Source organism: Macaca nemestrina, chromosome 15, assembly GCF_043159975.1.
Source record: "Macaca nemestrina isolate mMacNem1 chromosome 15, mMacNem.hap1, whole genome shotgun sequence".
Lineage (NCBI taxonomy): Eukaryota > Metazoa > Chordata > Mammalia > Primates > Cercopithecidae > Macaca > Macaca nemestrina.
In genome coordinates this window covers 49,594,717-49,609,482 of record NC_092139.1, presented here as the reverse complement: position 1 = coordinate 49,609,482, position 14,766 = coordinate 49,594,717, and the positions used below count along the sequence as shown (strand labels likewise).

Sequence of the window (14,766 nt, the reverse complement as noted above, 5' to 3'; positions counted from 1 at the left end):
ACATGACTATGATAAGCAAGCCATCCATGTTTAATTCTACATGGGAGAGTTCTGCAAGGGCAAAATCTCAACCACATGATCACGGATTGCTATCCTGATATTTGTAGTTCCTTTTGTGAACTCTACATGGTGATAGGAAGATAAAGGAGACATAAGTCTGAACAAATCCATCCCTATATGGGGGAAACAATCTGATGTGTACTTCATGCTGGTATACTGTTGTCTTTTCTTCTAAAGGTCTATAGTTTTCTGGGCACAGACAGACACATATATCAGTGTCCTCCCATTGTGAGCAAAAAATACTTCCATGCCATTGATGTTGGACTTGACCATGGGACTTAATTTAGCTAATGAAATGCTAGTGGAGAGAATGTGAGCAAAGGATTTACATGTGCTGCATAAAAGGATTTGTTTCTTGTGTTCCTGACATTTGCCATGACAAGAAGATGCCCCTGTAGCGCCTGGCTTAAGGAGGATGAGAGATACATGGAGCAAGTTTGAACCCAAGTCACTGTCTGGAACTGAACCCAAGCAACTCACAGCTTGCAGTAGAACCACCCCACTGAGCCCAGCCTACATCAGCTGGACCACAGTTATCTTATAGACCTGTGAGCATGAGAATAAAAATTTTTGTGGTAGGGGATGCATTTTGGGGTGACTTATTGCACAGCATTATTATGGCAATAACTGATTAATACAGATGATGTATTTATTTTTCTCAGCTCAGGAAGGCTTTAAGTTAACTTTAAAAAAAATTAGCTGTCTCTTATAAAAAAAATCCAGTCTTTAATTTTGTATTTCACCATCTATATTTTCAACTCATACGTTTCAAAATTCTCTAGAAGGCACATATTTGAAAAGTAAAATTAGCTGACATAACAGAGGAATGCTCTTAAAGGGTCTGCACTGCCATCAATATAATGATGTTTATGTTTTATTTAACTATAGAGCTATGTGAGCAACAGAATAATATTAGTTAATACCAGCTAACACTTACTGAATATTGCATATGGTCCACTCAGTGTCTAAATGCTTTGCAAAAGTTATCAAGCTTCATTCTCATAACAACTGCATGAGGCGGGTATTATTATCTGCATTTCATGGATGAGACAACTGAGACACAGGGGTGTTAAGATTCCACAGCTAGCAATTGATGGCAGCAGGGGACAGTTTCAACCCAGTCTTAGCTGATGTCGGGGCCTACTACTGCCTACTTAGAAATGTAAGTATTTGTTGTCTGGGTAAGATACGTAAATTATGAATCAGCAAAAATGTGGGAAATGATAATCTCATCTGGATTAATTCAATTAACATTGAACACAACAGACATTGAGAATCAACCCCTCTGGCTCTCATATCAGGTGAGTGCAGTGCTACAACTCTAAACTTTTGTGTTTAATGCTAAAGGCATTTTTATTCTGAAATAATTTTAAGCAACAGAAAGTTGCAAGAACAGGACAAGAACTCTTTTTTTCCTGGACCATTTGAGAGTAAGTTGCAGACATAATCACCTCCTAATCATGCCCATCAGCCTTGAATACTTTAGTATGTATTTTCTACAAACAAGGACATTCTTTTTCATAACCACAATACAACCATCAAGATCAGAAGATTAACATAGATGACATTCCTGCTGTCTAAGCTACAGATCACATTTGAGTTTATCCAATTTTCAAGAATATCCTAATAGCAATCTAGGATCATACAGCATTCAGTTGTTGTGTCTCTTTAGTTCACAGTGGTCTGGGACAGAGAAGTCCTTCTGACCCTGTCCAAATTCTGTGCCCCCTCACCACCATCTTCCCTCCAATGCAAACCTACTTTAAACCTACTTTTCTCAGCCCTGCTTAATGGCTTAAAGAAGAAAGGAAAGAAGGAAGGAAAGGAGGGAGGGAAGGTTAGTTCCAAACCTTTACAAATTTTGTTCAGGAGATGTCATTAGCTGATTGATCTATTTTAATAGCTTACTCTTAGAAAAATTTCTGCATTGGCTGCCTCATTATTTTAATGAAAAGCCTAATGTGCATCTTTTAGGGCAGATAAAAGGTGTGCAGTGAACAGTCTCCACCTAGCAGGAGTCATAGCTGCTGCTTCCTATAGGTGTCTCCTTTGCACCAGGCCTTTACATGCTCACACACCTCACACACATAACCATGAACGTCGCAACCATCCTATTCAACTTTATCTCCATTTTTGAAGATGAAGAAATCAAGCTTGTGGGAGATCAAAGTCACTTTCTTGAAGTCACACAGTTCGTGGCAGAGCTGAGAATTAAACACAGGTCCAGATCATGCCAAATGCTGGAGTCTCTCTTTCTTGCCCTGCAGAATCCTAAGACCTCTGCTCACCTGCAAGAGCTAAGCTGTAAGCCCTCTGCAGAGAGATGTCCCTTTTTTGTGGTGTCCTGGCACTCAGCACAGTGCCTTATCTGTTAAGGGCTCCATAAACACATGTCAAGGGATTAAGAGAGAAATTTCATTTTCCCCCAAAGCGTGATTATTTTTTTCCTTGAATCATATTTCAGTTCTCTATGTAGATGAGGTGTGGCATCTATCTCAGCTTCTGCTTGAATTTCATTAAATTGTGGATTCGTTTAAACATTTCATGTGTCTTTGATCTTAACTAATGGTTCCCAAAAATCAAATGATGAAGTGTGGGGAGCACAAGTATTAATAGTTAGGATCCCTCTGTTCTCGCCAGTGCCAGCTGGGGCCATCCTCCATCCCCTTTCTCCGGGGTAGTGGCAATGACTTCCTGATATGTTTTGCTGCTGCAGTTCTTTTCTTAACACCTCTTCTTAGCCTAGAAGCTGGTTTGTTTTAAAGTGTGAGGCAGCTGATACCACTCCCCTGCTTGAATGCTCTGATGGCAGTAATATCCTGCATGGTGGAGACCCTCATTGTTTCTCTGCATATATTCATTCTCTCCTAGTATCCTGCTGGTTCAGTTGCTGCAGCCATGCTGGCCTCTGTGCTGTTCCTCCAGCATACTGGGGTCTCTTCTCCCCAGGCCTTTGCATTGCCTGACCCCTCCACCTGGAGTGCTTTCTTTCTAGCCCCTTCAAGTTACTGCTTAACTGTCCCCTTTCAATGAAATCTGTGCTGAACTTTCCATTTAAAATTGCATCACCTCCCCACCCTCACACAATCCATCCTTCTCATCCCGATCAACTTTTTCTCTTTGGTTCTTCAGTTGTCCATCATCTTCTAATATATCGTATCCTCTAATTTAGGTAGGTATCATGTTCACTGTTTATGTGTTCCCGCCCCTCCTTGAATGTAAGCTCCACCGAGGCAAGGATCTTTGTCTGCTTTGTTAAACGATGTTTCCTAAGTACCTGGTAGGGGTTCAATAACTATTCTCCAGTTAATGAAATACGCTCTTGCCACCTGGACTTGCCTGGATAGTTCACAAATGAATCAGGAAAAAAAGAGGTAAATTATCTTCTATTCCAGGATCTTTCAGTTACTTATGAAGCATGAGGTTCCACATGTCATTTAGAACAGAATTTTTCAAGGATGGTGGCCCCGACATAAGATCTCAGGACCTTGTGATAATACACCCATTGCCCCTTGTCTCCTTACTAGAGCAATTAGCTAAGAGAAGGAATCGCCTCCCCAGGCAGGGGCAGATTTTGTATGGAACTCGTTTCAATATAGTTCTCTAGACTAATGACTTACCGTCTTCCGGGAATGTGGTGCAGCATGTGTAGGCAGTTTGGAGAAATGCTGGGTGGTAGTGCTCTCCTGGCTGCCAGTTCTACCCAAAATAAACTCAAATAGTGCTGCATCCATGCCCCATTAACAGAGGGGGTACAAGACTCACGGGTCACTCTTCGAACATTAGGACAGACAAGACAATCGTGTCAGCCCTATCTCTATCAGTGTGTCTCAAAACAGTATTGTCCATGTAGAAGGAGGAGGAAAAATGGAACCTGTAATTTTTTTAAGCCTGTGTGCCTGTTAATGGGGACTTCAGTTTAACAAGACGTGTTCAAAGAGAGGAAATGCATGAGACTGTAGGTGCCACTGGGCCTTCCATATGTTTTATGTAATGGTAAGCAGAGAGACAAGTGCACAATAAGGAGCTCAACAAATACCTGTGGAAGGATTGAATTTTGTAGCATTTCAACATTGAAGGTATGACCCAGGCATACCAAAACTTGCCATGGCATATCTTGGTATAAAAATAGCACAAAGCAATGCACCAGAGAGCTATTTTCAATACCACACATAGCCTCTTAATAGATAATATATGGTTCTCCCATATGGCATGTTAATACAAATACTTTTACTCTGATACCGTTAGTTTTTAATCCAAGGCTTTCCAAGTACTTTGTAAACACTATTCATGAATGCGGGCTTCCCTGGGGAAGTTGCAGCACCTTGCAGAGATACAAAGCATCCTGTACACAATCAATGACTATTAAGGAATGACAATAATAGGAAATATATTCATGTGGCTGTTTTTTAAAAGTAACTAACAAATGAGAATTAAGTAACTTTCCCAAAGTCTTCCAATGACTTCATGGTACAACTGAAGTTAGAAATCAACTTATACTGACACAGTTATTCTACTGGTTGATCTATGCTTGCAAATTGATGATAAATTATACCAGTTCTCAGATATGCACATAACCTGGTGTCCACTCTATAACTGGGAAAATCATGGCCAAAATGAGGTTAGCATAACAGTATTACAATGGGATTTCCTTGTTCTCTCCCTTTCTCGCTCTCTCTGATAAAACAGCAACTACATTTTTTTCATTAAGCCTTAAGGTTAAATTTTCTTCTAAAAATTACATTTCTCTGTATTGTCATTTACATTCCTGAATCTACATAACCAGTGTGCCTACACATTTGTTTAAAACAGGCACACACTGTGCTCTGTGCAGATGTTAAATACAGAACTGGCAAGATGAAACATTTTTTTTTCTTTGCTTTTTTTTTGCTGAAGAATGGAAAGTATATAAAGATGTTCTTTAAATAGAAGAATCATCCCATGAATAAATTCAAAAGCTGTTATATAGCTTTGTCATCAATTAATGTTTGTTGAGTACCTACAATGTTCAAGATGCTAGAGAGAGAATAAATTAGGCTATTCAGAAGACAAAAGCCGTTCCCTTTAGGAGTTGACAGAAGGGAGAGGAATGGAAAGGTTTCATGTGATGTGTATGCCTGCACAAAGTGAAACTGAGGCTAGAGATGATTACCCAGAGAAAAATAAAAAAATGTTGTTTCATATATGTAGGTATGAATGAATGTTGGGTATTTTTGCTGGATGAAAGGGGTAAGTGCTTCAATTCTCCACTTGGCATTGCCCAAATGGCTCTTTGGGAAGTCACTGACTGAAGATGTACATGTGTGAGTTCCAGGGTCTGTCTAGGGCAACTCCCAAAGGGAAAGTCTCCTGCTCTCTGGACCTAATTTATTTTCTCTCCAAGGTCTAATTCAATACACATATATCTGAGGTTGTGCGCAGCCCCATATTATCATGGGAAGCAAAAACCAATTCTGTGTTTCTACCACTTTCTTCCTTTAAAATACTTGTTCCTTCCATATTGAGACATGCTCTTTTAAGTAGTAGGAATCAAACTTTTAAGATGCTGATTTGGAATTTTGAAGTTCAGGACGAAAGAAATATATGGGTCTCCCATGATTTTGTATAAACTTTTTCCAAAAATTTGCTCTTGCCCTCAATATGATCCCATAGATGATAAAACTCAACAACCACTCCAAAGCTGACTGACAAGTATAAAAACAAGAGGGCTGTCTATGTGTATTTTACCTCTCTTTAAACATTACAGATTTCCAGTAATAGCTTTGTTTAGCCAAATGTTTTGCTAATAGCTATTTGACATTGTATCAACCAGAATAAATTTCAACATATTCTCTTTACTTCATATGAAATTAATTTGCAAGTAGAGAAACCACACACCTTCAGGCAGATAGACCAAATGTTTTGTTTGTGTGGAATTTTAGGCACAGGAAGCTGTTGTCTAAGATCTCCTGCTTTCCTTCTAAAGGAGTAACTTGGAAATTACTTTATCTGGAGTACTGGTCCTCAAACTTCACTGTGCAGTAGAGGCCCTTGGAGGGCTTGTTAAAACACAAATAGCTGGGTCTGGTTCAGTGGAGAGGGACAGGGCCTGAGCACTGCAATTCCAATCAATTCCCGGGTGATCCTGCTGCTATGAGTGCAGCCCCACTCTTTGAGAATGATTGTTGATATGGTTCGGCGGTGCCTCCACCTAAATCTCAACTTGAATTGTATCTCCCAGAATTCCCATGTGTTGTGGAAGGGACCCAGGGAGGTAATTGAATCATGGGGCCTGGTGTTTCTTGTGCTATTTTCATGATAGTGAGTAAGTCTCATGAGATCTGATGGATTTATCAGGGGTTTCTGCTTTTGCTTCTTCCTCGTTTTCTCCTGCCGCCACCATGTAGGAAGTCCTTCACCTCCCACCATGAATCTGAGGCCTCCCCAGCCATGTGAAACTGTAAGTCCAATTAAACCTTTTTTTGGTTCCCAGTTTCGGGTATGTCTTTATTAGCAGCATGAAAACAGACTAATACGATTGGTCTAGGCTCCAGAATATTAACAGGTAAAAGTAGAAAGTATGCTACGATTTATGTTTGTTAATTACATGTGGCTATGAACAGCCCACTTTATTATTATATTGTTCATTGTCCAAATTCTGAATCTCTGTAGCCATGAGATGAATAATCCCTTACGGCTATACTAATATTTCTAAGACAAAAATAGACCTTTCATAAAATCAATGTATAGAATTTACATTTTCACTAACATTTCACTAAAGATGATAATTTAATCAGCTTATCTTAAAAGAGATTCATCATTGAGCAAAACTTTGGGGAAGCTTCCTCTGTTCTGGACATTGTATCAGGTGCTGCGGACACAGGAATGAACAAGTTGGGGGCCCCACCGGCTCCAGGAGGATGCTGGGGAGACAGATGAGTGAACACAAGCCCCAGCTAGGTACAGCTAACATTGTGCTGGAAGTAGCAGGGAGGGCAGCAGGTGCTCTGAAGTTAAGCACCTAATTCCAGTCCTGGGGGCGGTCAGTGAAATTTGCTCAGGGTAGGCACTGCCCCAGCTGAGACTTTTGTCACTGAGCATTTTTTGAGCTCTCAGTCTCTCCCAGACTCTGTCCTTTAAAGCTGAACTGCCCACTGTGATAGCCACTAGCCACACATGGCTATGGGCACTCCATGGACCATGAGGCAAGTCCAAATTGAGATGTGCTGTAAATGTTACATATATGTCAGATTTTGAATATAGTGTGAAAAAATGTAAAATATCTAAGGAACAATTTTCATATTGGTTGTATGTTGAAATGATACTACTTTTGATCTATTGGGTTAAGTAAAATGTAGCGTTAAAATTAATATCACCTTTTTTTAAATGTGGCTTCTGAAAAATGTAAAACAACACAAGCATTTGTAACTCATGGTATATTTCTGTTAACAGTGCTGCTCTAGCGATAACTAGTGGGGAAAAGGGCTGTGGGGCTGAGTCCAGTGGGACAGATGGATACTGTAGCCACAGCTGTCAAAGCCCTGGCCATTGTTCCTGGCACTTACCTCTGATTTCTGTGTGCACCAGAGGCTTCTTCTCCTGAACATGTGGCCTGAGGGTTTTTTCTGGTCTCAACAGGATGCTTGTCCTGCCAATACTGAGGTGCTGGGGAGTTAATATCCCAGAAGCAGCCCTCAACCAATGATAGACAGGAGGGGCTGAACTAATACCCCTACCCTGGCATCCATGCCCCTGGAGTGGGATTCCTCAGAGCACATCCACACTGTTTCCTGGAGTTCTCCTGCAGGACTGAGTCTCAGCTGCCCGCAGGACAATCTACTTGTTCATGCACCTGTTTTTATTTCCTCCCCTTCTCTATCTCACCTCACCACTTCCTTACTGGCCCTTCCTGGGAATCACTCCCCAGATCAACTGCTGGCCCTTGAATCTTTGTCTTAGCATGTGCTTGGAGGGATCTGCTCTCAGAGATTTTTAAACCAAATAATTACACAAATATAGTATCCCCAATCATGATAAGTGCTAATGAAGGGAAATGTAGGTTGCTAAGATGGCTTCTAACAAACGAGGGTATTGGAGAGGCCTTCCCTGTGGAAGTGTCATTTGAGCTGATATGCCTAAGGTACTTGTGAAGCAAAATTAATCAGTAGGAATGAATGAGGTGAAAGGGGAGAGAAGGATGAGCGCTCCAGGTGGAGTGAAAAGCATGCCCAGGAACTCTTATGTGAGAAAGGCCTTGGCATCTTCGAAGACTTAGGAGGGGCCTGTGGGGCAGGAGTGCTGGTGGCAGGTGCTTCACAATGGATCTAAGTGGGAACTATTCACGCAAATGGAGTAGGACGAGTTGAGGAGAGAGGGAATGTTCCACTGGGTGGGGAGCAAGCCCCAGAGGTGACAGGGAGCATGTACATTTGGAGAGTCACAGTAATTTAGTATGGCTGGAGCAGACAACAAACGGAGTGGGGAAGGACTGAAGCCAGGTGAAGAATGTGGTCACATTAGAAAGGGCTTTGTGCTCTTTGCTGGGAGTGAGGCAGTCGGAAGCCATGGGTGGGTTCTCACCTGGCTGTTTTGTGGGATAGGAATACGTAACAATATGAAAGACCCACTTGAAATTGATTGAAATACTCTAGACAAGAGATAGCAGAAGCCTGAGATAAAGGGGCAGCAGGTGAGGAGGGAGAGAACAGGATGGACTGAAAAGAGATTCAAGAGATCGGATCAACTGGCTTTGGTGAGTGGTTGGACGGAGGTGTGAAGAATGAGGAATGGTGTCGGCCTCTACTGTAAAACCTCTGAATTATCCTGAAGAACATTCTTAACAACTTAATAATACAGATATCATGAATATTCTATTTTATAGGTGGAGAAATGTTGTTCTAGTCTCAGCAATTCTCCAAAGCTCCCATAGCTAGCGGGGAGCAGAAGTACGATTTGAGCCTCCATCATTTGCCTGCTAAAGGCAAGCTGTCAGTCACCATGCTTTGATGCCACCCTGCATTCCACTCCAGCTGACAGCCTGGGAAAACTGCATGCTGTGGAGTCTGGGAACAAGGGGGACATTCTGGTTTAAGGTGACCATGAGAAATGCAACAGAGATCTTTTAATAAAAAGTGAGGTCAAATAGATGAAGAGAAAAAAAACAGCCCAGGAGAAATCCCTCTAGAATAACTTCTAGAAAATTTGTATAAGATTTTCTTAAGTAAAATGTGCATATAACAGTCAATTTTAATATAGTTATGCTACTTCCTGATACTCCTGTTAGCTTTTTATTTTTTCCTTTTGTGATCTTGTCTGGGTTGTACATTTTGACGGATGGTCTGAGACAGTTGCTTCCAATATCTGTTCTCTTTATATCATAAATAAGAATATAGCCTATTATGGGCCCTCGGGACCAGCCTAAGCAAAAGGAGAACTCTAAGCCCCCTCATCTCCTTTCTGCATATATTTTGTGATTTCAGATCTATTGCCATTCCTTCTTCTCCTGCATATATCCAATATCCTCATGATTTCTTTCTCATCAAGCTGTGCTTTTAGAAGGCATCAGCTGTCATTTTCAATTTAGGGTAAATTACTTTTATTTAGTAATGAACCTGTCACTTCTCCCATGACTACTGATAACACTCTAATTATCTAGTCTTCCTACCTATAACCACAGTTCTATAATTACTGTATGGAGCAGGGAGTGCTAAGACCTCCTGGTGTTGAATTTAAATTTACCCTCGATTTTTCATTAGATCTATTCCAAAAAGTCTTACTGGGGTCTTACTTCACTTTGAATAAATAAAATACTATGTGATTTTTTTTTCCTGTCTGTTCACTTCCCAATGGTCTCTGTCTTTTCCCTGTAACAGGGCAATACCCGCTGACAGTGGATCATCTTGAGATGATAATCATGCTCTTTTTTTTTTTTTTTTTTTGAAATGGAGTCTCGCACTGTCATCTGGGCTAGAGTGCAGTGGCGTGATCTCGGCTCACTGCAACCTCTGCCTCCCAGGTTCATGCAATTCTCCTGCCTCAGCCTCCTGAGCAGCTGAGATTATAGGCACACATCACCACACTCGGCTAATTTTTTGTATTTTTAGTAGAGATAGGGTTTCACTATGTTGGCCAGACTGGTCTCGAACACCTGATTTCATGATCTGCCCACCTTGGCCTCCCAAAGGACTGGGATTACAGGCCTGAGCCACCGTGCCTGGCCCACATTCTTAATAGTCACCTGAAACAATTAGCCAATCAAGGACTAGGAAAAAAATTTTCTAGGGTAGCTGATGCTATTTTAGACAAATCAATGTAAGTATCAGAAGCCACATCAAAAGACAGATAGGAACATCTGTTTCCTCTCTCCTGGTGGCAGAGTAGGCCACAGACTATTATGCATTGCCAGTATGTACAATGCTGTAGGCATAGAACGACACATGAATCCCTCACCAAGGAGTACTGTAGCATGTTCTTTGCTCTTTCTGCCAAATCGGTCAATTTGTAGAAGTTTGCCCTCATCAAATGTCCTTTTTTGGATAAATTTAAAGGAATTCCAGCTGCCTTTTCTCCACAGAAATATGTTTGGTAAAAAATATATCAGGCAGTCTTGTGATCTGTGAAAAGAGAGATCTCTGCAAGTGACTGCACTCATTGAAAATGAGAATCGGTCTGTCTAATGGACATTAGCCTCATCCATCTCATTGGTTCTAGGGTTAGTCATTTAATATGCAGAGCCCCTCATTGGTTCTGGGATCAGTTATTTAATATGCAGAGCTCCTCATTGGTTCTAGGGTCAGTTATTTAATATGCAGATTCCCTTCCTCTCTAAACAGGTAGAGCCCCATGAGGAGGCAGTGGAGGTAGCTGGCAGCAGTAGACAGAAACAGTCCGATGGTGGAGGGGTGATATAGCACTATCCATAAGGAAGACCGCAGGAGAACAATATTACAGCAACAGCTTGAGAAAGGTTTTCAGGTCTTTCTATCTTCTCAGCAGTTTGCTTATAAGAATAAATTATTCTAGTTCTCCCAGTTCTCATTACTAATGTCAGATGATCTTGGACTTGATAAACCCAATTTCCCTGTTTTATGCAACCCAGAAGATCTTTTGCTTCTAGAAGTGTCTAAATGACCTTAGTTTATAACATTTAGGCTGTAGTAAGGTTTTCTTATGAAAACCTCCAAATAATGGTATTGTAACAAATGCTGTCTTGTGACATCAAACGTCAATCAAAAACATGTCGAGTTGGAGCAAAAGTTTCCCCGATCACATGAAAATGTTAGGATAAATACTTAAATATATGCATATGCTACTTGAACCATTCAAATAAATGGCAAGTAAATAATTTCTTCAACAACTGGCCAATAAATTTTAAATCAGAATAATTTACAAGAATAAATAATTGCAGGAAGAAACATTTTGTATCCAAAATAAAATATGACCCTTCAAAGTCTGTCCTATTAAAGCTAATTGAATTATGACTTTTTGGTCAGTTTTAATTACAACTAATAATGAGTCCTATGAGGTAAATCTTAAGAGGGTTAAACAGACTTGAGTCTGTTTTTATGATTACAAAACGAGGTATATACCTGATTCACTGACCCTTTAAACAATTTATTTATTCATAGAACTCCCCACTCTTGCAAGAGATTTCAAGTCTCTGCACGGTTTTCATGTAGGACCTAGAGTCAGCAATTTTGTAGTACTACATGTTCAGGCATGGGAGTAAAAAAAGAAAGCAGCACTACTTATCTGGGGCTACAAAACATTAGTAAGATGAACAGCTTTTAGTTTCTTCTTCCAGTTTTTTCCCCCCGTTTTTCCCTCTTCTAGTATGAATTCATTAATCACACATACATGTTAACACGTTTTCTTTTGTCAACTCGTGGGCTAAGTAATACATCTCTTACTAATGCCCTGGTAAAAATAAAACGTAGATTTTTTTGATTTTTAGAATTCTCATCCAAGAATTTTGATTTCATTTGCTGATAAAGACGCACAAAAAAGGCTTTTGTTTTGGTTTGTGGAGAATTGAATGTCATTCACGAGGCACGCTGATGTTCTAGAAAACAGCAAAGCCATAAAAGCCAAAGTATGAGACTGGATTATTTTCCACATTAAAAGCCAACTCTGACACAAATTCCCATTGCCATGGAAAGCCTGTGTGGTGCCAGCATTTAGCCAGCAGTAAGGAATACTTACTGGCAGTCCGTACATTTTTCACTCTGCTTGTTGGAGAAGGTTATTGTTATTCACGTGATGGATAGAAACGCAATATGAGTTTTCTGAGAGACCGTAACCCTGCAGGTTCATAATTCTTCTCTGACAGTATCACATTAGTCATTTTAGTGACTTAATTTTTGAACCTGTTTCTGTCTCCCTGAAGGAATGAGAGTAATCCTATGTAAAATGTATCCAACCTGAAAAAAGGACTCCCAGCTCTTTGTCTGAAGTAAGACAAATTGGATCTTTTAGGAAATGTGAGAGCTATGGAAAGGAGGCTCTTATCATGGCTGGGTGGTATGGAGAAGCATATCTGAAATGTTTCCAAGGACATGACGAGCACCTCTCTATGATTATTTTGCAGCAGTGGTCTGCAAACTACATCCTGCAGTCTTGACTCTGTACAGCCTGCTGGCTAAGAATGGTTTTTATATGTTCAAAGGGTTGTGATAAAATGTACAAAATATGTAGCAGAGACCACATGTGGCCCGCAAAGCCAAAAACATTTCCCATCTGGTCCTTTACAGAAGACCCCTGTTTTAGGGAGACCTGATGAAATAGCAGATGACTCAGCCTAGGAAACCGCACACCTGAACTCATTGCGGGGTGATTACCCTTGTAGTGTAGGAATTGGCTTGATCTTCTGTTGGGATAACCTCCAACTGCCTCCTGTCCACCAGCCATTACTTTCTGCAAGACAGCAAAGTGCCTGCGTCTGACATGTTTTCACTGATTCCAAGACTTCAGATGGTATTGGAAAGGACTTTTGAACTTAAGTCAATAAGTGGGATTTAATATTTAAAGAGATCTCAAAGAATCCAAAAGCAGAGACAGAGACATAGTCGGGATGTAGGAGTCTTGGAACAAGAAACTAAAGAGAATGCTGTTTGGGATGATGATGGTTTTAAAAATAAGCCCACAAATTCTCAGAGATTCCTTCCTTCGAGAGATGGATTTTAAGTCCCCTCCTCTTGCATGTATGCTGGGTTTAGGGACTCGGTTCTAATTAACAGAATACAACCAAAGTGATGCTATGTCCTTTTTGAGATTAGGCCATAAGAGGACTGCCACTTCCAGCCGGGACATGCTGTCACTCTCCCCCGTGCCTTGCTCTCAGGGAAGCCAGCTGCCATCTCATGAGGACATGCATCTTCTGTAGAGAGGCCCCCATAGCAAGGGAGTGCTGTCTCTGGCCAACAATCAGTGAGAAAGAGCCCAGAGCCAGCCTCCCCAAAAGTAGGGTGTGTGTGGGAAGGTGGGTGGTGGGGTGGGGAGGTATATGAGGACTTCGAGCTGAGCAGGCTCCACAAATATGTTACACAGATTTCTCCCACCTTCTAATCAGCTGTGAGTGTGAAGAACCCAGCAGGAGTTGAACTAATTTTTAATATATTTTTGTCCTTTTCTTTTTGCATCCTCTTTTTAATTTTCATACATTTTATCTCTTCATGATCCAGCTTAGTGTATCTAATACTCCTTCTTTTATGGAAACTGATTTTTATCTTCTAAATCCATAATAGGGGAGATTTCCTTCCAAGAAACCCCAATATTGCCTAAAGAGAATTAACTCTGGCAAGTCAAGCTCTTCACCATGCCACTCTCCCTTCTCCCTTTCTCCCTGTCTCTCCTCTGTACTTACTTTTCTTCTACCCTAGCTGCCCTCTTCCAACCATCCCCTATTTTCCCTGCCTTGTGCTCTTCAAGACACCACTGCCAGCAGAAAGCATCCCAACCTGCCTCCCTACACCCCCACACCCCTGTGCCTTTGGCTCAAAAAACCATTGGTGTGAAATGTGATTTCTTCTGACCTGATCAGGCCCTCTTATGTGTACAAAGGAGGAAATGGAAACTTATGTGAGAACAGTTTCATAAATAATCCTTCTTGACACTTGGCATCAAAATATGTAAAGGTAGGGTTGACCATTATTTATTTTCATTTTATCGAGAACTTCCTATGCTTTAGTGTGATACTGTGATATAAATAAGAAATATATGTTTAGTCTTCATCCTGGTACCTGGAACAGAGCTTCTAAAACTCTTGTAATTTCCTGACTGATAGGAACATCATTTGTTTCATAAGTCACTTTTAATCATACCTGAGTTTAAGCTTAATAATCTAAGGTGGTTCTTTGTGGGCCCCTCGATAGCTTCAGGGTTGGGCCAATTGCCAGGGCCCCCAACCTTGTGACTAGAGAGCTAGAGCTTTCGGCCCCATTTCCTGACCTATGGAGAGGAGAAGAGTGCTGGGGACTGAGTCAGTCATCAATGGCCAATGATTTCATCAGTCATGCCAATGTCATGGAACCTCCATAGAAAACCTAAACAACAGGGGTAGGAGAACTGCCATGTTGACGAATGCACTGACATGCTAGGACAGTGGCATGCCCCAACTCCACGGGGACAGAAGCTCCCGCACTCGGGACCCTTCCAGATCTCGCCCTATGCACTGCTTCATCTGGCTGTTCATTTACAACCTTTCCAACATCCTTTGTAATTAACTGGTAG

At 41.0% G+C, this 14,766-nt stretch overlaps 1 protein-coding gene and 1 long non-coding RNA gene across 30 annotated transcripts in view; one reads left to right on the top strand and one right to left on the bottom strand.

Annotated features, from left to right (window-relative positions):
* Positions 1 to 14,766, bottom strand: part of LOC105481485 (mono-ADP ribosylhydrolase 2) — a 2,105,812-nt gene that overhangs the window by 116,505 nt on the left and 1,974,541 nt on the right. The gene's annotated exons all lie outside the window — the stretch shown is intronic.
* LOC139358771 (uncharacterized) overlaps positions 1 to 14,766 on the top strand; it is a 54,533-nt gene that overhangs the window by 34,258 nt on the left and 5,509 nt on the right. The window contains exon 2 of the long non-coding RNA XR_011614277.1: positions 6,447 to 6,499. This is a non-coding gene — a long non-coding RNA (uncharacterized lncRNA). The remainder of the gene's footprint in view (positions 1 to 6,446; positions 6,500 to 14,766) is intronic.